Here is a 16,756-nt window from a genome sequence, read left to right as displayed (position 1 = left end):
CTCGTGCCAGGGGAGAATCTGTGAATTATTCAAAGCACAAGATTAGTCCGCAAACATGTTGTCATCAATCACCAAAACTACCTTGAGAGAGATATGCCGTAACAATCTCCCCCTTTTTGGTGGATTGATGACAACTAGGGATTTGCGCAAGGAAAAAAAATAAAACGAAGAAAACTAAGAACTACAAAATATAGACGGGCTCCCCGAGAATGTGTGCACCTAGATATGGCAAGACACACACATTCGGATCAACACTCCCCCTATATTTTATAGTCCAACAATACTAAGCACAAGATATATGAGAGAAGAGAATAAACAGGACAAGCATGCATCTCATAATAAACTACAGTACTCTGAATAGACATAAGTTATAAGGTAGCGATAGGGAGTATATGTCTCACACCATATGTCTAGAACTTAGGTCTCACACCAAACCAAACCAAATAAAGACACCGAGAAAACACACAAGAACCCACAAGACGACTCAAAGCACGGCAACAAACAAAAATCCCTACACTCTCTCCCCCTTTGGCAGCGAGACACTAAAAAGGGCAAAGAGTGACGCTACGACTCCAGGTGATGGGAAGATGAAGATCTCGAACATCACATCTCTGCATCTTCATCATGGGTCGAAAACTGCTCGGCATCGGAGTCGGTCCAAGGGCAATGCTGATGAATCCATTCCTCCTCTTCAGTGATCTGACCCTCAGACCCACTGGCAACTATTGCTCCCATCTGACGCATGAGCTCCTTGTGGCGCGTCCTGGCATGCTTCTCCGCCACATGAGTCATGTACTGACCATGGGACTCCATGCAGAAAAGCTTCTTCATCTTGCGCTTAAGCTTCTGTGCCCATGACGGTTCTATACTAGAGGGGCCAAAGTCCTCCTCACGATCATCAGTAGCAGCCCCACCCTCGGTCCCCATGGCATCAGCAGCAGACGGATCCCCCATGGCAGCAGCAGCAGTAGACGGACCCCCTGTGGCAGCAGTAGCAGATGGACCCCCTGTGTGAGGCGTTGTCCAATTGTCCTTCTTCCTCAGACGCTTGATCTCATGAGAAACCAAGTCTCCAGTTTCTAGCAACACTCTGGGATAAGTCTGTGCCCAGGCCCTCTCAATGAGCCTCATGATGAATGGACCATATATAGGGCACTTGCGCTCAGACACGGCAGAGAGAAGTTTAGACCACATGACATGAGAAATATCCAGGCTCTCTCCAGTGCTTGCTTCCTTCTCATGCTGACAGAAAAGGAGCATGTCCACGAGGTAAGAGTGGACCATATCCAGATTCCCGATCCGAGGGAAGAGAGTCTCACGGAAGATGCGATGAAGAATGTCCAGATACGGAGACAGCTCATAGGTCTTCTTCTCAGTTACTGGGTGAACTTTCACAGTGCAGTAGGGCCAAAGGGCTTGCTTGTGGGTGGACGTAGCATTGCAGTGAGGGCGGAAACCGACAGGAGTCTCAAGCCCGTAATCCACCACATCAAGTAACTCCATGAAAGCCTTCCACTTGACAGAAAGCAGCTTGCCATTGGTCATCCATGTCAGAGTCCTGTCGACATCCGTCCCAAGATGGACGGTGGCATAGAATTGAGCCACCAAATCCGCATCGAAATCCTTGTTGAATTGCATGATCCTGAGAATGTTCAGCTGAGTGCACATCTGAAGGGCTTCGCCAAAGTACTCTGGGTCCTTCTCCATAGCATCAGTGTCAATGGAGCGAACATCAACAAAAAGATTCTTCTTCGCCTTGATCACATCAAAGTAGATGGAAAACTGAAAATGGTTCCAGAACGGGCGGTTGACCAAAGTGGGTTCTTGGTCCACCGCATAGGGGTTGCGGCGACGCTTCTCCCAAAACTCCTTGTTGGTCATCTCACTCACAGTCTTCCCCTTTGGCTTGTTGGCGGATCGCTTTGATTGCTGAGGAGGTGGAGGAACACTTGCAGATGCACTTGCTGGAGGCGGTTGGGTGCTCGAGGAACCACCGGCTGGCTCTGAGGTGCGGTAGCGTTTTGATGTAGCACGCCCGGGGTTGATACGGCGACCTTGCTGCTCGAAATGGTCATCACCTAGAGCCAAACACAAGAACACGCAAAACAACCAGAAAGAACGAGTATAAGCCAACAAACTCAACAAAAAAGATCAAGGCAAGGCAGGAAAATGATGGAATTTGGCATGCAGCGGTAGTACCGTGACATGCCCGCGGTAGTACCGCCCCAAGCGGTAGTACCGCCCCAAAGAAAGCGGTAGTACCGCTCGAGGTCAAGCGGTAGTACCGCTCCAATGAGAGAGGTAGTACTGCTCGAGGCGGAGAAGCAGCAGTTTCCTACAGCACGGGGCAGTGAAACAGCGGTTTCCTACTACCGTGGTCAGATCCGGCACTACCGGCCTACCAAATTCAAAAATATTCCTACCAAACTCTAATCGAGATAGTCTAGTTGCCTTCTCCAACCAACTCAAGCCTAGATTTGGCCAAAAATCTAGAGATGCAACCACCATTGCCCCTAAGAAACAAGATCTGAAAACGAGACAAAAGGAAAGAAGGAACGGGGGCAATACCAACATCCATGGCAAGAGAACGAGGCGGGGATCGACTCCACCAAAGGAAATGGAGAGGGACGCCCCGGAGACAGAGATCCGCCAGAGCCCTCCCGTGGCGAGTGGAGGCTGGAGAGAGGAAGAGAAAAGAGGGGGCGAAGTGAATGGGTATGGGGGAGAAGAAACCTCCCCCTGCCCCGACTTAACCCCCTGGTCTCGTCCCTCAGCGGTAGTACTGTGCTGGGGGCGGTAGTACCGCTTACGAGCGGTAGTACCACGCACCACCAGCGGTAGTACCACCCAGCACGCCACGGCAACTAAACAAACAAGGCTTTTGCTCAATGGAACGACAAAAACGGCAAGAGAAAGAGCACACCAGCAAATGACCAAGACACACCTCTTCAAAAGAGGGCGGTGGCAGAGGCCACCTATGTTTGAGTCAAAAGGTATGGCGCCGCGAAGATTTTAACCTTGGGCCCATGACCAAAACTCGTCTTTGAAGCACAAGTACCATCAACAATGGCTAAAGTGAAAGACTTGATCAATTTATGCATAATGGGGGGAGGGAGAGTTCATTGAGAGAACAACACTCCCCCTATGTCCATGCCTACACCTAAACTAGACAACAAAATGAGCGTGGTAGGGTGTGCAAGGGTTCAAGCCACATTGCTCGAATCAATGATATTTATCTCATGCCTTAACTCGCGAAATCTTGCTTCATCCATGGGCTTCGTGAAAATATCTGCAAGGTTGTCATGAGTGTTGACATAGTTGAGCTCGATCTCTCCTCGCCTAATGTGATCCCGGATGAAGTGATACCGAATCTCAATATGCTTCGTCTTGAAGTGTTGCACCGGGTTGAGAGAGATCTTGATGGCACTTTCATTATCACACCAAAGAGGCACTTTGTCACAAGTGACACCATAATCCTTTAAAGTTTGCCTCATCCATAGGAGTTGTGCACAACAACTACCGGCGGCAACATACTCCGCCTCAGTGGACGAGAGACACACATAACTTTGCTTTTTGGAAGACCAACTTACCAAAGAGCAACCAAGGAATTGGCACCCTTCGGAAGTGGACTTCCTATCCACTTTGTCTCCCGCCCAATCGGAATCCGAGTACCCTACAAGCTTGAAGTTTGATCCTCTTGGGTACCATAAGCCAAAGTTTGGGGTATTAGCCAAATATCGAAAGATTCGTTTGACCGCCACATAGTGACTTTCCTTAGGTGCGGCTTGAAACCGTGCACAAATTCCCACACTCAACATGATGTTCGGTCTAGATGCACAAAGGTAAAGCAAGGATCCAATCATGGAACGATATACCTTTTGATCCACCACTTTACCATTAGGATCTAAGTCAAGTTGGCACTTGGTGGGCATTGGAGTGGAAGCCAGCTTAACGTCACTTAGCTTGAATCTCTTGAGCATGTCTTGAGTGTATTTGGATTGATTGATGAAGGTTCCTTCTCTTCTTTGCTTCACTTCGAACCCTAGAAAGAACTTCAACTCTCCCATGGAGGACATCTCGAACTTTGAGGTCATGAGAGCGGCAAATTCTTCATTGAAAGCTTTGTTAGGAGAACCAAAGATAATATCATCAGCATATAATTGGCACACAAACAACTCCCCTTTGACCTTCTTAGTAAAAAGAGTGGGGTCGATTAGCCCAACTTCAAAACCACAGTCTTGTAACAACTCGGTAAGGTGGTCATACCACACACGTGGGGCTTGTTTAAGGCCATAGAGTGCCTTATCGAGTTGATACACATGATCGGGAAAGTAGGGATCCTCGAACCCGGGGGGTTGCTTGACGTAAACCAATTCATTAATAGGACCATTAAGAAAAGCACTCTTCACATCCATTTGTTGTAACTTAAAGTTATGATGAGAAGCATATGCAATCAACATGCGAATGGATTCAAGACGAGCAACGGGAGCAAAGGTTTCACCGTAGTCGATACCCTCGACTTGGGAGTAGCCTTGTGCTACCAAACGAGCCTTGTTGCGAATGATAATCCCATGGGAATCTTGCTTGTTCTTAAATATCCACTTGGTTCCTATGACATTGTGATTCCCGGTTGGTCTTGGCACCAATCTCCACACTTTGTTGCGCTCGAAGTTGTTGAGTTCTTCATGCATGGCATTGAGCCAATCCGGATCTTCTAGCGCTTCATAGACCTTGTGGGGTTCCACACAAGAGACAAACACGTGATGCTCACAATAATTTGCTAATTGTCTACGAGTGCTTACCCCCTTTCTTAAGATTCCAAGCACATTCGTCATGAGATGATCCTTGGTGGAGAGCTTGGAAGCAACCTTGGCGGCACGACGCTCTAATTCCTCCTCGGGGGTGAGACGAGGAGTGGTCACTTGATCATCTTGAGCGTCGTCTTGGGCTTGTTCTTGTTCTTGAACTTGCTCGGAGGATAGAACTTGACCTTGGGCATCACTTGATGTGTCAACACCATCTTGAGCGTGATCTTGCCCTTGGTCATGTTCTTGAGGATGAGGGCCTTCATGTTGTTCTTCGGAAGCGTGTGGGCCTTGGGTTGGTGATGGCTCCACTTGAGTGGAGCTTTGTCCTTCTCCTTCGGCCACAAGGGGTTCCTCGATGGGTAGGATAAAGCCAACACCCATTCTTCTTATGGCTTGGGGAGGAATTTCATCACCTACATCACAAGTGCCATTTTGCTCCACTTGGGAGCCATTATTCTCATCAAACTCCACGTTACACGTCTCCTCAATAAGTCCCGTGGATTTATTGAGGACACGGTAAGCATGAGAGTTTGTAGCATAGCCAACAAATATGCCCTCATAAGCTCTAGCCTCAAATTTAGACAACTGAACACCTTTCTTGAGAATGAAACACTTACACCCAAATACCCGGAAGTACTTGAGATTGGGCTTGTTACCGGTGAGTATCTCATATGGAGTCTTGTTCAAGCCCTTGCGGAGGTAGAGCCGATTGGATGCATGACACGCGGTGTTGATGGCTTCGGCCCAAAAGTTGTACGGAGACTTGAACTCCGCCATCATGGTCCTTGCCGCATCCATCAACGTCCAGTTCTTCCTCTCCGCAACACCGTTTTGTTGAGGGGTGTAGGGTGTGGAATATTGATGCTTGATTCCCTCATCACTAAGAAATTCATCCAAGGTGTAGTTCTTGAAATCGGTGCCATTGTCAATATCTTTGCATTGTGTTGACGTTGTGCTTCATTTGCAAAGTCAATGACGGTTTGTTGGGTCTCGCTCTTCCTCTTGAAGAAATACACCCAGGTGTACCTTGAGTAGTCATCCACAATCACCAAGCAATACTTCCTACCTCCAAGACTATCGAAAGATGGAGACTCAAAGAGATCCATGTGAAGGAGCTCCAAAGGCCTCTTCGAATAAATGATAGTCGTGGGAGGGTGAGCCTTCTCATGTAGCTTTCCTTCGATACAGGCACTGCAAGAACGATCTTTAGCAAAACTAACATTCGTTAGTCCATGGACATGGTCCCCCTTGAGGAGACTTTGCAAAGATTTCATATTGACATGGGCTAAACGGCGATGCCAAAGCCATCCCACATCAACTTTAGCCATTAGGCATGTCGCGGTCTTAGTGGGTCGCTCCGAAAAGTTAATCACATATAGACCGTTCTCGACATGCCCAACAAAAGCTACTTTAAGAGTCTTGCTCCACAAGAGGGCCACGGTATCGATATCAAAGAAAGTGGCAAATCCCATGATTGCAAGTTGACGAATGGAAAGTAAATTGTATGCAAGGGACTCAACAAGCATGACCTTCTCGATCGTGAGATCATGAGAGATGACCACCTTGCCAAGTCCCAATACCTTAGAAGATGAGGCGTCACCCCACTCGACATTGGTGGGCATAGATGGAACCTTGTGCACGTCCACCACCAAGTCCTTGCTTCCGGTCATATGATTTGTAGCTTCGCTATCGAGCAACCATGATCCACCACCGGAAGCAAACACCTACAAGAGATCAATGCTTGGTTTTAGGTACCCATTTTGTAATGGGTCCTTTGATGTTAGTAACAAGGGTCTTTGGAACCCAAATAGACCATTCAATGTACTCATGAAGATAACCAACAAATTTGGCATAAACATGCCCATCACTAGCATGGCATAACACATAAGAAGGACTAAAATCACTGGCTTTGTTGGGAGGGGTGACATTGCCCTTCTTGACATTGTTCTTCTTCTTCTCCTCGGAGGCACTCTCTCCCTCCTTCACAAAGGTTTGCATGAGAGGAGGAGGTCATTTGGTCTTGTCATTCTTCTTCTTGTTCTTGGAGTCGGGCACGTACCCAACCCCTTCCTTGGCCACAACCCCCTTTTGGTTGATCAAGAGATCTTTGAGGTTCTTCTTGCCTTGTATGCAAGTTGCAAGACCTCTCTCAAGTTGTCCCTTTAGCTTAGCGTTCTCCTCAACGAGATGCACATGCTCACAACACGGGTTAGTAGCATTTGCGTTATCAATTAACATGATACGAGGGAAAGTGGCTTTTTCCTTGGTTAGCTTTACTTGAAGTTGATCATGAGACTCTTTGAGGCTAGCATGAGCACCCTTCAAGACCTTGTGAGCCTTGTCAAGTAGATCAAACTCCTCTTTGAGTCTAGCAAGATCAACCTCAAGTTCGGCCTTCTCGGAGTTTAGCACATGAGAAACTATGAGGACATGATCATAATCTTTCTTTAACTTAGCATAATCAACGTTGTGTGACTCCTCAAGAGCCAAACGTAGACCACGCTCTTCCTCAAGAGCATTGGAAAGATCCGAAATCTCATCGGCATAGTCACGACTATGTCCTTCCATCTTAGTGATGGTGTCTTCGTGAGCCTCGATCATGTCATTGGCTTCACCAAGTTGTTCCAAGAGAGCAACAAAGTGCTTCTTAGATTTTCCCTTGAGTTTGCCCATAAAGGCCTCAAACTCGTTAGCCTCCACATTAGCTCCCTCAAGTTCATTAATGCTATCCGTCGGAGAAGGATGATTAATGATGGTAGTTTTGATGTTGGGGGTTACCTTGTTGGTGGCTTTAGCCATGAGGCACTTGGCGGTGATGCTCTCATTGGGTGAGTCGAAGAGAGACACCTGTGACGTCGTTGCAATGGCAACGGAGGCCATGGCAACCGACTCATCATCTTCATCATCGTCATCATCCTCATTGTACTCTTCTTGCACCACCAAAGCCTTGGGAGGAGTCTTCTTGGTGAAGTTGTTCTTGTTGGGGAACGACTTGGCCTTGTCCTTCCAGATGAGCTTGCCACCATTGTCTTCCCTCTTCTCATACGGGCATTCCGCAACGAAATGACTCACGTTGCCGCAATTGTAGCAAGTCCTTACACGTTGCTTGCCCCTCATGCCACTCGAGTTGTTTTTGCTAAAGTTTGGCCTCGAGTTTTTCTTGCTCCAAAATTGCCTTGAAGCAAGTGCCATGTGTTCATGATATGCATACTTCGTATCTTCGGGGTTGCTCTCATCTTCTTCCTCTTCTTCTTCTTCCACGGTGAGCTTGGACTTCAATGCAAGGTTGGGCTTCTTTGCCCGTTGAGAACGGAGCACCGCATTGTCGGCGGTCTTGTCCAAAATTTTCATGGCCACAAACTCATCCAACACTTCGCTTGAGGTCAAAGTGTGGAAGTTCGGTCTTTGACGAATGACGGAGGACATGGCCTTGTGATAGGGCATCATTGCCTTGAGGAATTTGCGCTTGATCCAATTGTCATCCGTGTCCTTGCTCCCGTGATCTCCTAGTGAGACCGCGAGTTTGGTTACTCTCTGATAAAGCTCACGAGGTTCTTCATCTTCTTTCATTGCAAACTCATCGGCCTCACTTGTACCACTTCATAGTTGGAGCGCTGAATGCTTGCGCTTCCCCGGTAGAGAGAGACAACACAATGCCATGCATCTTTGGCCAAGGCGAAGGGACGAAGATGAGGTAGGTCTTCGGGTGGAATTGCATCTTGAATGATGAAGAGAGCATTCTCATTGAATTGATTGTCTGCGGCTTCTCGAGGAGTGAAGTTGCTTGGATCATGTGGATAGAAACCTTCTTCAATGATTCTCCAAAGGTTAGTGTTCATATGATTTAAATGACGTTTAAAGCGGTAGACCCAAGAATCAAAATCCTCATTTTTCACAATCTTAGGGGGAGGACCAGCATGATTCAAATGAGTGGAAGGAACCGATCCACCATAAACAAGTGGTGGTTCCACATGGGCAAAGATGCCGGTGCCATTCTTACCACTAGAAGAAGGAGCCTTTTCACTACTAGCTTCCCCCTTATCGGGGATAATATCCGTCACCTTGTTGGCGGGGTCACCCACTTTCAACGGTGCGGTGGATAGTTTAAGCCCTCAAGAAATTTCATAAACATGCTTTCAACTTCGGTCGTCATGGAGGTTTTCAATATTTCCAAGGCCACATTGAACTCCTCACAAGAGACCGAGGTTCCCCCATCTCCCGTAGACGAGATCAGATTCACACCGGAGTGTTCCTCCACACCGTCTACGGTATCAACCATACTCTTTGGACGGTAAAGTCCTTAATAAAGAGACGAGGCTCTGATACCAACTGAAAGGATCGATATGGTTGACTAGAGGGGGGTGAATAGGCAACTACCAATTTTTACTTTTCTTTACCAAATTAAACTTTGCATCAAAGTAGGTTGTCTAGATGTGCAACTAGGTGAGCAACCTATATGATGCAATAACAACAAGCATACAAGCAAGCAAGGGAAGAAACACTAAAGAGCTTGCACAAGTAAAGGTAAGAGATAACCAAGAGTGGATCCGGTGAAGACGAGGATGTGTTACCAAAGTTCCTTCCTTTTGAGGGGAAGTACGTCTCCGTTGGAGCGGTGTGGAGGCACAATGCTCCCCAAGAAGCCACTAGGGCCACCGTATTCTCCTCACGCCCTCACACAATGCGAGATGTCGTGATTCCACTATTGGTGCCTTTGAAGGCGGCGACCGAACCTTTACAAACAAGGTTGGGGCAATCTCCACAACTTAATCGGAGGCTCCCAACAAGACCACGAAGCTTCACCACAATGGACTATGGCTCCGTGGTGACCTCAACCGTCTAGGGTGCTCAAACACCCAAGAGTAACAAGATCCGCTAGAGATGAGTGGGGGAATCGAAAATCCCTTGGTGGAAGTGTAGGTCGGGGCCTTCTCAACCATTCCCGAGCAAATCAACAAGTTTGATTGGCTAGAGAGATAGATCGGGCGAAAATGGAGCTTGGAGCATTTAATGGAGCTTAAGCAATAAATGGAGCTTGGGGGAGGAAGAGGTAGGTCAAAGAGAAGAAGGGGACTCCCTTTTATAGTGGGGGCAACAATCCAACCGTTGCCCCCCACCAACCAGCCCCGCACAGGGCGGTACTACCGCTGAGAGGGGGCGGTACTACCGCCAGGACAACGGTACTGCCGCGCAGAGGAGACTAGTAGGAAAGGACCCAACTGCGGTTCTACCATGGTGGTAGGGACGGTACTATCGCTCCTAGAACGGTACTACCGCCTCTACAGCCGCGACTAGTGCGGCAAAACCCGACACGAGAAAAAGACCTCTTGAATCGAGGCGGTAGGAGCCAGACTGCCCAACGGTACTACGGCAGCGGGGTCACGGGCGGTACTACCGCTGTGGAGCGGTACTGCCGCTTGTGACCCTTCGGCCGTACTACCGCTGGCAGTGCGGTACTACCGCTGGGGCGCAAAAAAGAGAGAGAGAACCTCTCAAAGATGCTGAGGACGAGGCGGAGGTGCCAGGCACCCCAGCGGTACTACTGCTATGGAGCCACGGGCGGTACTACCGCTGTGGAGCGGTACTGCCGCTTGTGGCTCCTCAGCGGTACTACCGCTGGGTTGCGCGGTACTACCGCTTGGACCCAGACAGGACAAGGAAGAGAGGAGAGATCTCTTCAATGGAATGGAGACGCTCGGAGGGTGAGAAGCTGATGTGTACATGATGATTCCACCCATGCAATACCCCAGCGGACCCCCTCTTGATAGTACGGTGCCCTCTACGCAACTAGTCCACCGAGAAAGAAACGAAAGAGCTACACCGTCTTGAAATACACTCCGAGGGGAAGAAAGCGTCTCGTGCCAGGGGAGAATCTGTGAATTATTCAAAGCACAAGATTAGTCCGCAAACATGTTGTCATCAATCACCAAAACTACCTTGAGAGAGATATGACGTAACAATCTCTTTAAGAAAGAGAGCAGAAATGGGTTTAGGTTGAGTGATGACTTCTTCTCTGAAGGAGAAAAGTTAAAACAGAAGATAATATCTCCCTCCAAGCCCCTTTTACTGAAGAAGAGGTAAAGGAAGCCATTTTTTGGTCTTACTCAGATGGAGCTCCAGGCCCTGATGGTCTTTCTTTTCTCTTCTTACAACAATTCTGGGAGGTGCTGAAAAATGATATTATGGCCCTCTTCAAAGAGTTCTATGAGGGAGATCTAGACATTTTCAGACTTAACTTTGCTATGATTACTCTTGTCCCTAAAGAAAAATATGCTTCTAATATGAAGAACTTTAGACCTATTAGTCTACTTAACTGCATCTTTAAAGTTTTCACCAAAGTCTTAACTAATAGATTAGCTAGGTTGATGAATATCCTCACCTCCAGCAACCAATCTGCTTTCATTAAGGGCATATATATACTAGAAAGTGTAGTGACAGCACATGAGGTGCTATACTCCACTGTACACTCTGGCAGTGCTGGCCTGGTGGTCAAATTAGACTATGAAAAAGCTTTTGACAAGGTGAACCTTGATTTCCTTTATGAAATCCTAGAAAAAAGAGGTTTTGGTACAAAATGGCTAAAGTGGATTAAACAGATCACCCAAATGGGTTCTATTGGGGGTGAAGATCAATAGGGTAGAAGGGGAATTCTTCACTACTGGCAAATGCCTGAGACATGGAGACCCTTTCTCCCCCTATTGTTTAATCTTGTTATTGATGTTTTGACTATAGGATGCTGGCTAAAGCAGCATCTCATGATTTAGTGAAAGGCCTATGCTCTGATAGCATCCCTCGAGGTGTCATCTGCCTCCAATATGCACATGACACCATCCTAATCATGGACAATTCTGTAGATAAGGTGACAAATCTTAAACATATACTAACCTGTTTTGAGAATGTTTCTGGTATGAAGATTAATTACTCCAAAAGTGAGATTATTCCACTAGGGCTCTCTGACAGAGAAATAGATTCCTTCAAAACTATCTTAGGGTGTACTGTGGGTACTTTCCCTATTAAATATCTAGGTATTCCCTTTCACTATGACAAACTTAGAAGGGAAGACATCCAACCCCTTATTGATAAGATCCTCAAAAGGATGGCTGAATGGAGAGGTAAACTATTCTCCTACTCTGCTAGGTTAGTATTGATTAAGGCCTGTCTTGCTAGCATTCCAATTTACCTGCTCTCCTTCTTCAAATTCCCCAAGTGGCTCTGGATCTGATCAACAACCAGCTTGCCCACTGTTTTTGGAATGATTTTGAGGGGAATAGGAAACTTCATCTTGCAAACTGGCATTTGGTTTGCATGAGAAAAGAATATGGAGGGCTGGGTATCCCAAATATTAAAGATGTTAGCCTATGCCTACTTGATAACTGGGTTAAGAGATATATCCAAGATGAGGGGGAAATCTGGAGAGAGATAGTAGACTCCAAATATATTAAGAAGAGTCCAGACATCTTTGCCTCCAACCCCCAGAACACCTCCAAGTTCTGGCAAGGGGTCATGTGGGCTACTAGAGCCCTGAAGTTTGGATGTAGATGGAAAATAGGTAATGGTAAGAAAATCAAATTATGGGAGGACACTTGGTTTGGCACCTCCCCACTGTCAATTCAGTTCTGGCCCATGTGCACAATCTGCCACCAACAGGGGGTGACTATTGCAGACATCTGGGATGGTACTAATATTAAGTTGACATTTAGGATAATTTTCTCAAAAACCATGATGGAGAATTGGTATTGCCTAGAGCAGATCATCAGAAGCTCTGTGCTGACTGGTGATGAAGATTCTCTAATATGGCAGTATGAGAGCAAAGGGACTTACTCTACTAGTTCTCTATACAATATTATTAATTTCAGGGGGTACAACCTATATATATACCCCTTGTGTGGTCTATAGTGGTTCCTCCCAGAGTGCAAGTGTTTTTATGGCTCTTGTCTCATAACAAGTTAATGACTAAAGATAATCTATTAAAAAGAGGTATTACAAAGCCGCCTGAATGTGTATTTTGCAAAGAACAGGAATCTGTGGATCACCTGTTTTTTAACCGTGTCATTGCTAAACAAATCTGGCTTGAAATATCTAATGTTCTCTCTTGTGATGTGGGCAACAACTACTTATCCATTGCTAGATTTTGGCCAGCCCAGAAGAAAAAGTTGGTCTTGAACTCTGTTTGTGCCTGTGTTATGTGGTGCATTTAGAAGTTCAGAAATCCTATGGTTTTGAATAATGTGTTGTGGTCTGACCTTAAGCAGATATGATGGCAGATACATCTGACTCTCAAGAAGTGGATGATCTTATTCAAAGAATCTCCCTTAGAAGAGCTGAAGATAGTTTCACAAAAGATAGCATCGATTCTCACCTCCCCCTTCCTGCTGACTGTGGGGTGATCGATGGCAAGATACTGCAGGTATCCTGAGCCTAGGCTCACTCTCCAAAATGTCACTCCGGAAGGGAGGGTGGATTGCAGGTATGCTGCCTATTGACCGCTGCACACCTCCAAATAGCCTTGGGAAGACCTGCAAGTACTCATCGTTGCTGAGCCCCGTCACACGCTGGAACTGCCGTTGACCCCAATATAATCCTTCAAGAGAATCAAGAGTGGAAGATACCGCAAGCCAGGCGAACAGGCGGAGGCCCAGTGCAGTACTAATATGCTGATTGAAGCGTAGAATTCTCAGCTAGAGCGCGTTATTTTTGATTTGGTGTGGGCACCTTAGCTTTGGTCTAGACTTTGAGGCATGTAATAAGCCGCACCTTTTGAGCTGTTGGCTCCTTTTTCCTTTTGCTTTTCTGCTGGATCTCCCAGTGATGTTTTAGTTTAAAAACCTTCCGTAGAAGGCTGGTCTCAGTGTACTTTGGTTTCACATTTTCAGTGAAAAAAGGTGGAACCGGGGGGGGGGGGGGGGGGGGGGGGGGTTCTGCCCTCCTGCCAGTCCAGGCGCGGGGGAGTCCCGTTTTCTTTTCCCACGTTTTTCCTCGTTTTAAATTTTTCTTTACTTTTGTTTATACTTTACATACATTATGACAAACGTGTATCATACATTTGAAAAAATGTTAAATGTATACAGAAAATGTTCCGATGTATAGGAAAAATATATACAGAAAATCTTAATCATTTATTTCAAAAATGTTAAACATGTATATATAATAATTGTTCCTGATGTATACCAGAAATGTATAATGTGTATGTAAAAGAGTAAACATCCAAAAGTATATGTTCTTACAAAATGTTAATCATCTATTTAAAAAATGTTAAGTATGTACAAAAAAATGTTTCTGATGTATACCAAAAATGTAGTACGTGTATTATTTAAAAAAAGCATAATTTTAAAAAATGTTGGCCGTGTATCAGAAAATATTAATCATATATTTCAAAAATGTTAAACATGCGTAAAAAGGAGAAAACGAAAAAAAAAGAAAAGAATAAGAAAACAAATAACCGGTAAAGAAATGAAAAACCTAAAGAAAATACAAAACAAAGCAAAAAAAACAATCATACCAAAACCGGAGAAGAAACCTACACACAAAACAGAAGAAAACCACGAACTAAACCCAGCGAATGAAAAAAATGACGAAATGTGCGGGCCTAGTAGCTACAGTGCAAGGACGAATCTTCAGGCGAGATGAAAGAAGCACTCGCATCAAGCGAGATATAGCTCCCACGCATTTGCATATAGTTTGTTGTGACCTACAACTCCAATTTGCCATCATCGTTGTGGCAATGAGGACTTATGGGGTCGGAACTTAAAAAAAATGACATGTTCACAGCAAGTTAGCATATGACTGCTCACTCACACAATGCGCCGACGGGAGGCCTGGCTTGATGGCCAAGCGAGCTCCTCCAATTCTACATCGGAGGAGAGTGGTTGGAAGCAGCTTTGGAACATGGATGTCCCTGGAAAGTTGTGATTTTTTTATGGAGGTTTGTGAAGCATCCTATTCCGACAGAAGATGTCTGACACCATAGACACATGTTACCAATTGATAGTTGTCAGCTGTGTGGAGCGATAGATTCATGGCATCATTTCTTGCTCGAATGCACAACGTCAAGGTGTGTCTGGGCATTAGTTGATGGAGATCTAGCCAAGCACGTAATTGCCTCGACGGACCCGAGCGCAAAGCAATGGCTATTTGGGATGATGGAAATGTTACCACATGACAAGCTTGTCATTCTCACGGTGACTCTCTTGGTTATATGGACAACAAAGAGGAAGGCCATCCATGAATCTGTTTTCCAAAGTCCCCTTGCTACACACCTATTTGTTCAATGATTCATTGCTGAATTGGAAAGTATCAAGAATGCACCCAGGCCTACAGACCAATTCCTACAACAAATGTTCGGCATCACCAGGTGCGGACTCCTCCTCCTGTAGGTGTTTTCAAGATTAATGTGGACAGAGGGATCTCCCGAGATGGCACCATTGGTGCATCCTTTGATGTATGTCATGATGATAAGGGTGTTTACTTGGATCCGCGGCGATGGTCTTTCCAGGAGTTAATGACCCAGTTTGTGTTGAAACGCCAGCTTGCCGAGAAGCACAAGCACTTGCTCAAGGCCTGAACCTAGGAAGGATCAACATCTCATGTGATAGTAAGAATGTTGTCAATGATATAAATCATGGCCCACGAGGAAAGAAAAGCACAATAATATAAGAGATCAATGCAAATCAGCATATTTTGTATGCATGTGATATCATTTTCGAAGGTAGGGACGCAAATAAAAAAGCTCATAGTTTGGTTAAATTTTATGTTTCTCTAAATAGGGTCATGACCTGTGGCTAGGATATCCTCATGACCCTATTTGTATTCCTTTGAATCTTCCAATTAATCCAGGCCAAGGAGGTGGATAGATCTATTTATGCGCCACTCATTAAAGAGATTAGATATCTTTTGTCTCTCCGTGAATCTTGTATTCCTCATATCAATTGTAGCCAGAATAAGGTTAGTGATAGCTTAGCTAAGTTTGCTCGTTTAGAGGGCAGAACCATGATTTGGATTGGATCAGGGCCTTCGGTTGCTACATAACTTTCTACTATTGATTGTCTGAATTTTTTGAGTTGAGTAATACAGTATTTACCCACAAAAAAAAATCAATAAAGTGTCTTTTACCCCTCGAAAAAAGGTCACTCGTTTGTCTTGAAATTTTTATCTTATAGTTTTATTTAAAATGGTAATGCAATGTTTAAAAAATGTTTATGAAGTGTTAAAAAAATGTTCACACAACTTTAAGAAATGTTTGTACCATTCAAAAAATGTGTATGTGACATTCGAAAAAAAACTGTTCACACCCTGCAAATAAATGTACATGAAATTTTAAAAAAAGTATTATAAGTGTAACAAATGTTCATGTAAGCCAAAGGAAATGTTTCATACCATTCGATAAATATGTATGTTACATTTTGAAAAATGTTCACACATTTCAGAAAAAAGTGTGAGATTTTTTAAAATTTTATAACATGTGAAAAAATACTTGCATAATTTACAAAACAAATAAGCATGTCATTGAATTTTCTTAACATGTATTAAAAATGTTTAAAACAAGTATTTAAAAATGTTAATCATGTATTTAAAAATGTTTAGATGTGTACTTAAAATATACATTATGTATGAAAAAACAGGCATGAAATATATTTGTAAAAATATTTATGATGCATTTGTAAATTATAAAATATGTATGAAATGTCCTAATATATACAAAATATGTACAATGCATATAAAATGTAGATATGTGTTAAAAAAGAAGAAAGAAAACCCCAAGAAACAAACAAAAAAACTGAGTAAGAAACATAGAAAATCGAGTAGAAAAAATGAGTGAAAAGAAAACTAAAGGAATAAAACCAAGGAAAATATAGAAGAAAAACAAAAGAAATCGAAGAAAACCCTAAGAAAATTGTGCAAAACAGTGTAAACCGGAAAAACTGTGTTGCAGCAAAAGGCCGTCCCAGTAG

Source organism: Triticum urartu, chromosome 5A (genome assembly GCF_056163025.1).
Source record: "Triticum urartu cultivar PI428250 chromosome 5A, HENAU_Tu73, whole genome shotgun sequence".
In the NCBI taxonomy this organism is placed as follows: Eukaryota; Viridiplantae; Streptophyta; class Magnoliopsida; order Poales; family Poaceae; genus Triticum; species Triticum urartu.
The sequence above is the reverse complement of the archived record's forward strand: the minus strand, read 5'-3'. Positions refer to the sequence as shown.